This window comes from Dromiciops gliroides, chromosome 1 (genome assembly GCF_019393635.1).
Source record: "Dromiciops gliroides isolate mDroGli1 chromosome 1, mDroGli1.pri, whole genome shotgun sequence".
NCBI classification, from domain to species: domain Eukaryota; kingdom Metazoa; phylum Chordata; class Mammalia; order Microbiotheria; family Microbiotheriidae; genus Dromiciops; species Dromiciops gliroides.
The window spans coordinates 298,880,622-298,890,768 of NC_057861.1; positions in this window are offsets into that span (position 1 = coordinate 298,880,622).

The following is a 10,147-nucleotide window of genomic DNA, read 5'->3' on the forward strand; positions in this document are numbered from 1 at the left end:
GAACAGAGAGGACATGTGGCAAATAATTCATTGTTATTTTGTTAAAACATATTTCATTCCTCTTTTCACTTGGATGATGTGCTTTGTATTATTTAAGTCCTATTGTTCTGTGTCGACTTATTTTTTTGAAATTTTAAAAATTATTGTAAGAAGACTAGCACATTCATATGTGTATCAATGGGTGGGGTGTGATATTAGTTTTAAAATATTTTATATACATTATCTCATTTATTCCTCATGACTTTCATCAGGTTTCAACTTAAGTTCTGCATTGCACAAGAAGCATTCATAGGTTCTAACTGTCATTATTATCTTTCCCTGTGAAATAATGTCCTCTGAGATTAGCTCCCAGTTACTATACATATGTTTTATATATACCTAAATATTAACATTTCCCTCATTAGAAAGTCAGTTAATTTTGTTTCTGCCTTGCTTTGTATCACCAAAACTGAAGAAAATGCATTTTCCTTTTTTTTGGTAAATAATAAATTATTTTGATTAGTTTATTAATAATGATAATTGTTATCATTATATCTACTTTACAAATGAGGAAACTGAAACTCAGAGATAGTAACTAATTTGCCTGGAAAAATACAGTAAATAAGTAATTGAAACAGGATTCAAAGTCAGGTCTTTCAGACTCCAAAACTATACACCATCCACTAAATAAACCTTATAGAATATGATAGAGGCAGCTAAATGGCATAGTGGATAGAGTGCTGGGCCTGGAGTCCAAAAGACCTCAAATCAAATCTACTGTCACACAATTGCTAGCTGTGTGACCTTTGGCAAGTCATTTAACTTATACCCACCTCCATTTCCTCTGCTTTAAAATGGGGATAATAGCATTGACTTCACAGGGGTGCTATAAGGATAAAGCTGAATTGCTTAGTACAGTGCCTGACATATAGCTGTTTTTACTTTATTCTTGAAAAGGACCATGGCATTTGGAAAATGATGTGATGACTTGCAAGTAAATTAGATTTAAATGAGGCAGGGATGAGGGCAGCTAGGTGGTGAAGTGGATAGAGCACTGGCCCTGGATTGGACCGGATTTAAAATCCAGCCTCAGACACTTGACAGTTAATAGCTGTGTGACTCTGGGCAAGGCATTTAACCCTCATTGCCTTGCAAAAAAGTAAATAAAAAATAAATAAAGTAAATAAAATAAAATAAGGCAGTGCTGTGCAAAGTTACCAGCCTCACTCTCTCCTCCGGACTCATTTGGGTTCAATGGCAAGATACTGACCAGGACAACTGGAGATGGACCCTGCCTAGCATACAGCAATCTGTTAATGAATGGTTACTCTCCTCCCAGCTCCTCCTGCCTTATTAGGAAAATACAAACTTCCTGGACTAAGATGGTTGAGTGAGGAAACAACCCACTGAAACTTTCCCAGAGTTTCCCTCCAAACCAACATAAAACTGCCTCTGAAATGTCCCAGGAGCAGGGAAACAACCTACCAGCCTGGCAGGAAAGGCCTGGTCTGTCTTACCTGGGTGGGAGGGAAGTGAGGTCCATGAGCAGCAGCAGTAGCTTCTGGCCTCATATCAGGGGGCCTAAAGCAGGGCTCTGAGCTAGGGGCATTCCACCAATGAGGCTCCACTCATCTGCAAAACCAGCAGCATCATGGGCAGGTGAGCAGTCTGGGAAGCATAGTAGGGACCCTCACCAGGTACCCTAAAACTATCACTGACCACAATGGAGTCTTTGACCCCACTGCTGACCAATAATGAAGCCCTGCTCAAGCAGGTCAACAGCAAGTTCCACCGCTGTGACCTCCCAGAAGAGAGACTATTACCAGGGCAAACCAACTCCAGGGACTCAGCAGACCTCAACAAAATTATCCTTCTATGGCCTGCTAGCAGAGTGCCTTGTCACCATGGCAACCCAGAGGCAGGAACTCCCCACCACACTCACATACTTGGGCAGATGCGAAACAAAATTACTCCTCCAGGGCTTGCTAACAGAGATTCTCTGCTAACAGAGTAACCCAGCAGCAGGGTATCACCTTTGGGGCAGAACAACAACAAGATCACTCCTCTAGTGCCAGCTACCAGAAAGACTATGTTAACTTTAGCAATGTAGCAAAAGCAAGTAGTTAAGACCTGCCAGCACTGGCTGAGAGGGCAAATAGGCAGCTAGAGAATAACCCACAGGATAGGCATGCCTTGGCCAAACCATCACAGCACAGGGAGCAGGCCTAAGGGGCTGTGAGAAATTCACAAGCCACAGGCCTCAGAGCAGAAAGCCAGCAACCTGGCCCCTGTCCCCCAAAACAAGAAGCTTGCAACAGTGGCCCCTGTGCCATAGGAGCAGACCTCAACATTAAAAACAAACAAACAAATAAATGAATAAATAAATATATAGATGAATAAATGAATAAATGTATGTATGAATAATATATAACAAAATGAATGAATAAATAATAAATAAATAAATGAGTGAATAGATAGACAGATAAATAAATAATGGATGAGTGAATAAGTGAATAAATAAATAAACAAGCAAACAAATAAATGAATGAATGAATGAATGAATGAATGAAACAAAAAAAAAACACAAAATAAGCCAAAATATGAGTAAGAAACAGAAAAGTACCCTTACGATTGAAAGATCCTCTGTTGACAGGGAAAAGCAAAACAGAATTCAGATGAGGACAATACTCTCAAAATGCCTACATGTGAAGCCTCAAGAGGGAAGATGAATTTGTCTCTAGACCAAAAAGCCTTCTTGGAAGAGATCACAAAGAATTTTAAAAATCAGTTGTGAAGGGTAGAAGAAAAAATGGGAAAAGAAATGAGAGACATGATAGTTACACAATAAAATTATGAAAAAAGGAATCAACAGCTTTGAAAAGGAAGCAGAAAAATTGGCCAAAGAAAACAATTCCTTAAAAAACACAATTGGCAGGGGGCAGCTAGGTGGCACAGTGGATAAAGCACCTGCCCTGGATTCAGGAGGATCTGAGTTCAAATCTGGAAGACACTTGACACTTAACCCCCATTCCCCACCCCACCCCCCCCACACACAAAATACAATTGGTCAAATGGAAAAGGTGGTACAAAAGCTTACTGAAGAAAACAATGCCTTAAAAATTAGAATTGGGCAGATGGAATCTAATGACTCCATGAGACACCAGTAATCAGTCAAACAGAATCAAAAGAATGAAATAAAAATAGAAGAAAATTTCAAATACCTCATCAAAAAGACAACTGACCTGGAAAATAGATTCCGGAGAGATAATTTGAGAATTAGTGGACTTCTTGAAAGCCATGACTAGAAAAAGAGTCTAGATACCATATTCCAGGAAATTATCAAGGAGAACTGCCCTGATCTTGTAGAATCATAGGATAAACTAGTCATTGAAAGAATCCACCAATCACCTCCTGAAAGAGATCCCAAAAAGAAAACTCCAAGGAATATTGTAGTCAAATTACAGAATTATCAGATGAAGCAGAACATATTTCAAGCAGCTAGAAAGAAGCAATTTAAATATCATGGAGTCACAGACAGTATTCCACAGGACATGTCAGTTTCAACATTAAAGGATCACAGGGCTTGGATTGCCACCAAGAATCAACTACCCAAAAAAATGGAGCATTCTCTTTCAGGGGAAAAGGTGAACATTCAATGAAATAGGGGACTTCCAAGGTGTTCTGAAGAAAAGACCAGAACTGAACAGAAAATTTGATCTTCAAATACAAGACTCTAGAGAAGTATAAAAAGGTAAACAGGGGTAAAAATATTCAATAAATTTAAATTGTTTACATCCTTATGAGGGAAGATAATACTTTTAACTCTTGAGATTTTTATATCTATTAGGGTTTAGTTACTAAATAGACTTTGATGTGATGATATAAAGAAAATTAAGGGGTAGAAAAAAAGGACAATGGGGGGGAAAGGGAAGGGGAGGTAAAATGGATTTAATTGCATCATATGAAGAGGAACAAAAAAACCTATTACCACAGAGGGAAAGAAGTGAGGGGTGAGCATTGTTGAAGATTTCAGAAAAACCTGGAAAGATTTATGGGAACTGATGCTGAGTGAGGTGAGTAGATCAAGAGAACACTGTACACAGTAACAAAAACATTTTGTGATGATCACCTGTGATAGACTTGGCTATTCTAAGCAGTACAATGATCCATGACACTTCCAAAGAACTCATGATGGAAAATGTTCTCCACATCCAGAAAAAAAGAAATGTGGATTATGAATACAGATTGAACCATACTGTTTCTATTTTGGGTTGCTTTTTTTTTCCTTTTTTTTTTAAGGTTTTACATTTGTGCTCTGATTCTTCTTTGACAACATCACTAATGCAGAAATATGTTTAATATGATTAAATAAACTATATCAGATTGCTTTATGTCTTGGGAAAGGGGGACGGAGGGAGGCTGAAAAATTTGGAACTAAAGATCTTAAGAAAACGAATATTGAAAACTATCTTTACATGTTACTGGAAAATAATAAAATACTTTTATGATATAAAAAGAAACAGGCGGATGTGAACAATTTGTTTCAATCAGCCATGAAGGCAACAGAAGCAGGCTCTGTAATGATTAAACTTTGAAGACACCAAGGTAATCTACTGAATATCAAGCCATCGCCAGTCCTTCTGTCTTCTGTCTTTCCCCTGGACTCCAAGGACCCTGGAAGAGTGAGAGAGTAACGTTAATAACTTTATGCAACTCAGCATCACTTAAATACTCAAGTGAAAAGATAGCACCTATACCATTTCACCATTTTTCCCTACCTCACAGTCTTGTAGCAATGTGTAGATAATGAAAGAACAGAAACAGATACACTGGGAACCAGTCACAGCTCTGCACAGAGGCAGTTCCAGGCATAGGATTATTATTCTTGAAGACTGGAATCAAGAGTGGGGTTTGGCAATGCCCTGTATGTCAGAGCAGCATTTTTAAAGGGCTACACTACTCATATTCTCTGCTTGAGGAAGACAAGAAAAAATATTCTAAAATTTTCTGTTTCACAAATTGATTTGCTTATCAAGACATATGGGCCTCCTAACTGGAACCAACACACACACACACACACACACACACACACCCAGTACATCAATGTTTGCAAAGATGACTCTACACACCATTAGAACATGCAATATGTACATATTTCTGGACAACTTGAAATCCACTAGACCTGAAAGACAAACAACCCTTGTTGCTAGACAACTCAGCAGGTATCTCATCCAAATAGCAACACTAAGTGAAACAATGCTGGCAAATGAAGGACAGCTTACTAAAGTCAGAGCTGGATATACATTTTTTCTGGAGTGGTTTCTATGATTAGAAGTCCCATAAAACTTCCATTGGTTTCACAATCAAAACTAAACTAGTCAAGAAGGTTGTATCCCTTCCACAAAGAATGAATGACTGGTATAGGAAAATGCAATTGCCAATTGCCGGAAAGCACTTTACCACCATTGTGAGTGTATATAGTCCCACTGTGATGAGCTTTAATGAGGTAAAGATAAATAAACCTATTATAAAGATTTGGAGACCATCATCATCCATGGACCAAAAGAGAACAACCTTGTAATTCTGGGTGACTTTAATATCAGAGTAGGCAACAGACTATCACACATGAAAGGGAGTCATTGGAGGGAATAGAGTCAGAAAAAAAGCAACAGCAAGGGTCACTTACTACTGAAGACTTATGTGTCTCATGACCTCATCACCAATTCCATTTTCTCTTTACCTAAATACAATAAAACTTCATTGATGCAACCTTGAAACACTGGAATTTAATACATTATGTAATTATAAAGAGAAGAGGCAAACATTATATTAGAATGATAAAAGTGATATGTGACAGAGTGCTGGACTAATCATAAATATCATCTCCAACCTAAACTTTCACATTCAAAAATGTGGCAGTCCCAAGGCAAGATGATAACCAGAACACTTAATGTCAAAAATTAGAGTGCTTTTCTATGCCTGACTGATTTGTTGCTAACATGAAGGGAAAGCTGAGACAACAAAAGGTTAGAAATAGTAGAGCAGAAAAGGCATAGGTAGCTTTTAGACATTTGGTTTACAGCACCACATTTACTCATATGGGTCAAAACACTCACAAAAATCAAGATTGGTTTGATGAAAATGATGGAGAAATTCAGAAGTTAAGGGATGAAAAGTGAGATACCAACAAGATAGTTCATCTGACTCCTAAGAAGGCAGAGTTTAACTCCTTCAAAAGTAAAGCACAGGTAAGATTTAGATGCAGAATTTTTGAGAAGGCAGATGAAATTCATTTTACAATAATAGTAATAATCCAAAGTGCTTCTACAATGCCCTGACAGCTATTTATTGGCTAAATAACTATAGTATTTCTCAATCACATCTGATGAGCCACATTGATTGGTGAAAAGGACAAGATCCTGAAGAGTTGAGCTGAATACTTCCATAATATTTTCTTTTTCTTTTTCTTTTTTGTTTTGTTTTTTGGGGTGAGGCAATTGGGGATAAGTGACTTGCCCAGGGTCACACAGCTAGTAAGTGTCAAGTGTCTGAGGCCGGATTTGAACTCACATACTCCTGACCCCAGGGTCAGTGCTCTATCCACTGTGCCACCTAGCTGCCCCTACTTCCATAATATTTTCAACAGACTATCATCAGCCAAACCTGAAGCCAGTGACCATATACCTTAGGTTGAAATCAATCTCCATCTAGCAGAACTTCCAAATGAAGAAGAGGTTTTGAATGCCATTAGGATCCTCTCAGGTTGTAAAGCATCCAGTGATAATTCCATTTCAGCAGAGAATTACAAGGTCACTGTTTATATAGGGGGTCCAATGTTTATACAAACACTAACTGAAATCTTTCAGGTTATATGGCAAGGGGGCATCATCCCCCAGGAGTTCAAGAATTCCTCCATTGTCCATCTCTGTAAAGAAAAAGGAAATAGATTGTCAGGGTTTTCTCTTAGTTATTGCTGAGAAGATTCTTGTCAGAGTGCTGCTTAATAGGTTGATCCTTCAAATGGAAGATGGCAAGAGCCAATATGGCATCAGAAAGGGTCAAAGAATGATAGATATCATGTTTGCTGCCTGGCAAGTCCAAAAGAAATGTCAAGAATTGAGCAAAGGTATGTACAAATTTGGCAATCTGATCCTGGCCTTTAATAACTGTCTGTCATGAAACCTCATGGAAGATCATGGCAAAATTTGGTTTGTAATAGAAGTTCATTAGTATTGCACAACAATTACATGATGGCATGTTTGCATGGGAAATGGATAATGCACAATACTCTTATGCTTTCCCAATCACCAGTGAAATAAAGCAGGGCTATATGCTTGCTTCCACATTTTTAACATATTTCAGTAATGCTTTTGGATGACTTCAGTGTGGATTAAAATAGGATAAAAGTCAGCTACCACACCAAAAGTAAATTATTTAACTTGAAAAGGTAACAGGCAAAGACTAAAGTGGAGGAAGAGGTTATATGTGACTTTTCAATTACAGAAGTCTGTTCATTCGGGGCAGCTATGTGGCGCAGTGGATAAAGCATTGGCCCTGGATTCAGGAGTACCTGAGTTCAAATCCGGCCTCAGACACTTGACATTTACTAGTTGTGTGAGACCCTGGGCAAGTCACTTAACCCCCATTGCCCTGCAAAAAAAGAAGTTTGTTCACTCAATAGAACCTCAGCCTGAAGCTGAGGTGGAACAGAGTGTGGATCATTTCTCTGCTACTTGTACTAATTTTGGCTTGACAATTAACAGCAAGAAAATGCATATTCTATATCACCCAGCATCACAACATCTATAGATGGAACCATTGGTTACAGCAAATAGAGAAATTTTGAATGCTGTTGATAAGTTCACTTATCTTGGCAATGCATTTTCCTGAAATGTACATATAGATGAAGAGGTTGATGAATGTTCTGTTAGAGCTAGCTCAATGTTTGGGAAGTTTTGAAAAAATGTGGGGAAGAAGAGGTATTAGGCTGTCTATCAAACTGAAAGTCTACAGAATCATTGTGATGACCTAATTGATGTATGCCTGGGCAATCTGGAGAGTATACCAGTGCCATGTCAGGAAACTGAGTCACTTCCATTTGAATTGGCTCAGGAATATTTCTGAAGATTACCTGGAAAGACAAGGAACCAGAAACTGAGATCTTTTCTCCAGTTAAACTGCCATGCATTCAAATTCTACTGCAAAGAGTACAACTCTGATGGACTGGCCACATTGTTCCAATATCAAATGACTTTGCTTAAAATATTATTTTATAGAGAAATTACAGAAAGCAAGCTCTCATATGGAGGTGTAAGGGCCGAATTTAATATGAGGGAATTAATTGGGCAGCTCACCATAATATTGGGGTAAGAAAGGAGATTAATAGCCTCTTTCAGAAAAAAACAAAACAGGTTTTATTGATGGGAACAAATTTAAAACACAAGTAAGGTTAATAAAAATAGGGACAAAGAAACAAAGAATAGGGGAAGGAAAATTATACAACCTGAAATCATACCACCACCTGGACTCAGCAGTCCCATCTCTCTCTCTCTCTCTCTCTCTCTCTCTCTCTCTCTCTCTCTCTCTCTCTCTCTCTCTCTCTCTCCCCCATGCCCGAATGAATCTCTCTTCTCTTCTCCTTCCCAGAAAACCCCCGATCCCAATCCAGAAACAAGGCCATCTGTACTCAGCCCCAAGCTAATTGGCGGGCAGCCCTGATTGACAGAATTAACAGGGGGATGTAGAATTGCTAGCCTTCTCAACTTCCAGATGCTGAGGTCACCTGACTCCCCTCACCAGGCTTCTAGTCATCGTAATTTGGCCAGGCCCATGTAGGCATCAGCACATGGTGATGACATGAGGTGCAGTGCCATGGCAATGACCACAGCCAGTGGGTGGAGCATCATGTCAGCACTGAGGTGGCAGCACCTGAGGCTGGCTGGGGTGTGTGCCAGGGCTTCTAATTTTAGCCAAAGATGCAGTCACAGAAACCTCAAATCACAATTCTTTTTGTTTGTTTGTTTTTTGGGGTTTTTTTGCTGGGCAATGGGGTTTAAGTAACTTTCCCAGGGTCACACAGCTAGTAAGTGTCAAGTGTCTGAGGCCAGATTTGTACTCAGGTCCTCCTGAATCCAGGGTTGGTGCTTTATCCACTTTGCCACCTAGCTGCCCCAGAATTAATTCTTTACAGAGGTCAGAAGAAATGTTACAAGGATACTGTGAAGGTCTCTCTGAAGAACTTTGTCAACGATTATGAAACAAGTGAAACACTGCCATAGGACCAAGCAGAATAGTGTTCCTGCATCAAAGAGGGTGCTGGGCTCTATGAGCAAAGCAGAATTGCAATAGCTCAAATGAAACATGAAATGTACAGACTTAAAGACATCTTCAACATCTTCACACCAACTGTTCACATACACTATTTGTGACCTACCTGTGCTAGAGCCTTCCAGGTTCTTATCAGATGTTCAACCACAGTCAGACTCATTGTCTTTTAACCCTGACATAGTGATATCCTTTTAGTTCTCCTCTAGTATGAAGGACAACAAGCAACCAATAATAATTTTGTACTGAACCCAGGTAGTAAAATTAGATTTGTTTTGATTCATGTATTTGTCTCAATTACAATTTTGTAGTAAAGCCAGACAAAGAGTTTGACATGGGTTTAATAGAGATGACTTACAAATCTATATATCTAATTATAGTATCTCTCCTGAGTTTAAGTCTCAAAGAATCCTAGGCTTAATGGACATCTCTAATATAACGTTCTACAGGCCTCTTGAATTCATCATGTCCAAAATAGAAATCATTATTTTCCCCCTGTAATCAATTTATCATTTGATTTTTTATTAGTTTCAATGATATCAGTCCATTATCAAACATTTAATAAGCACTTACTTTGTTTGAGGCACTGTGCTAAGCTGTAGAAATACAAAGCAAGGTAAAAGACAGTTTCTGCTTTCCAGAAAAATATACTCTATTATGGGAAACAGCATACAAACAACTATGTACATAAAAGCTATATACTAGTTAAACTGGAAACAATTAACAGAAGGTAGGCACAAGCATCAGTAATAAATGGGGAAGGGGAAGCTAGCTAGTACTGTGGAGAAAGCACTAGCCCTGGTTTCAGGAGGACCTTAGTTCAAATCTGGCCTCAGACACTTGA